Source organism: Bombus pyrosoma, linkage group LG10 (genome assembly GCF_014825855.1).
Source record: "Bombus pyrosoma isolate SC7728 linkage group LG10, ASM1482585v1, whole genome shotgun sequence".
NCBI lineage: Eukaryota > Metazoa > Arthropoda > Insecta > Hymenoptera > Apidae > Bombus > Bombus pyrosoma.
The window spans coordinates 11,797,569-11,800,480 of record NC_057779.1 but is presented as its reverse complement, the minus strand read 5'-3'; positions in this window follow the sequence as shown (position 1 = coordinate 11,800,480).

The window sequence follows — 2,912 nt, the reverse complement described above, 5'->3', positions numbered from 1 at the left end:
TACCATTGAAAATAGCAGTGTTAATAAATGGGCTTAATAAGTGGTTTATAAATAATAATATCACTACTCTCAATGATAATTACATTGATTAAAATACGACGATCTATTCTAGTCAAATTATTTCTTTACATGATATACATACAATGTTCGCTAGCCATCGTCAGTCGATTTCAGGAAAATGGTACGTACTTTAGAGTGTCAAAGTTGTATATCAAACTCGGGTGTCGGAGGCGTCTCTGTTTTCCAATTTTCACGACCGAGTAAATCTAATTGAAAGTATCTCCGCTGCTGTTGGAGTTATCTAAACAATTCGATGCGCGTTATACTCCACATTTGATTCTTTATACAGGGCACATCGTTCGGTTTGCCCTATGTTAACTATCGTTTCTGTCAAATCCAATGCAATTCTAGTTTTTAAATTTTCAAGGCCAAATAAATCTAATTGAACGTATCACCAATGCTATTGGGGTTACGAAGGCAATACGGTATAACGTAACACCTTATAACGTTATACGTTATATCGTCATACCACATACCGTAATACGTTATGACGTAATACCACATAACGTTATACGTTATAACGTAATACTACATACCGTTATACGTTAAATCGTAATACCATATAACGTTATACGTTATATCGTAATACTACATAACGTTATACGTTATGACGTAATACCACATAACGTTATACGTTATAACGTAACGCCATATAACGTTATACGTTATAACATAATACCATATAATGTTATACGTTATAACATAGTACTACATAACGTTATACGTTATATAGTCATACCATATAGCGTTATACGTTATATCGTAATACTATGTAACGTTATACGTTATATCCTAATACCACAAAACGTTATACGTTAAATCGTAATACTACATAACGTTATACTTTATAACGTAACACCATATAACGTTATACATTATAACGTAATAATACATATCGTTATGCGTTATAACGTAATACCGCATAACGTTATACGTTATAACGTAATACCATGTAACGTTATACGCTACATCGTAATACCACATTACGTTATACGTTATACCGTAATACCACATAACGTTATACGTTATAACGTAACGCCATATAACGTTATACGTTATAACGTAATACAACATATCGTTATTCGTTATATCTTAATACCACAAAACGATATACGTTAAATCGTAATATTACAAAACGTTGTACGTTATATCGTAATACCACATATCGTTATACGTCATATCGTACAACCACATAACGTCATACGTTATATCGTCATACTATATAACGTTATACGATATAACACAATACCATATAACGTTATACGTTATAACGTGATACCATATAACGTTATACGTTACATCAGTAATACCACAAAACGTTATACGCTATAACGTAACGCCATATAACGTTATACGTTAGAACGTAGTACTACATAACGTTATACGTGATATCGTAATACCACATAACGTTATACGTTATAACGTAATACCACAACGTTATACGTTATAACGTAATATTACATATCGTTATACGTTATAACGTAATACCATATAACGTTATACGTTATAACGTGATACCATATAACGTTATACGTTATAATGTATTATCAGAAGACGTTATACGTTATATCGTAATACCGTGTACCGTTATACGTTACATCAGTAATACCACAAAACGTTATACGCTATAACGTAACGCCATATAACGTTATACGTTAGAACGTAGTACTACATAACGTTATACGTGAAATCGTAATACCACATAACGTTATACGTTATAACGTAATACCACAACGTTATACGTTATAACGTAATATTACATATCGTTATACGTTATAACGTATTACCATATAACGTTATTCGTTATAACGTGATACCATAAAACGTTATACGTTATATCGTAATACCATATAACGTTAAACGATAAACCGTAATACTACGCAACGTTATACGTTATATCGTAATACCATGTAACGTTATACGTGATGACGTATTAATACATATCGTTATACGTTATAACGTAATACCATATAACGTTATACGTTATAACATAATACCATATAACGTTATACGCTATATCGTAGTACCACATTACGTTATAATCTATACCGTAATACAACATATCGCTATTCGTTATAACGTAATATTACATATCGTTATACGTTATAACGTAATACCATATAACGTTATACGTTATAACATAATACCATATAACGTTAAACGATAAACCGTAATACTACGCAACGTTATACGTTATAACGTAATATTACATATCGTTATACGTTATAACGTAATACAACATATCGTGATTCGATATAACGTAATACTACATATCGTTATACGTTATAACGTAATACCATATAACGTTATACGTTATAAAGTATTATCAGATAACGTTATACGTTATATCGTAATACCATGTAACGTTATACGTTATATCGTAATACCACAAAACGTTATACGTTGTAACATAACGCCATATAACGTTATACGTTATAACGTAATACAACATATCGTTATTCGATATAACGTAATACTACATATCGTTATACGCCATATCGTAACACCACAAAACGTTATACGTTATATCGTAATACTATATAACGTTATATGTTATAACGTAATATCACATATCGTTATACGTTATAACGTAATACCATATAACGTTATACCTTATAACATAATACCATATAACGTTATACGTTATAACGTAATACCAATTAACGTTAAACGATAAACCGTAATACTACGTAACGTAATACGTTATATCGTCATACCAGATAATACCATATAACGTTATACGCTATATCGTAGTACCACATTATGTTGTACGCTATACCGTAATACCACATAACGTTATATGTTATATCCTAATACCACATAACGTTGTACGTTATATCGTAACTCTACAT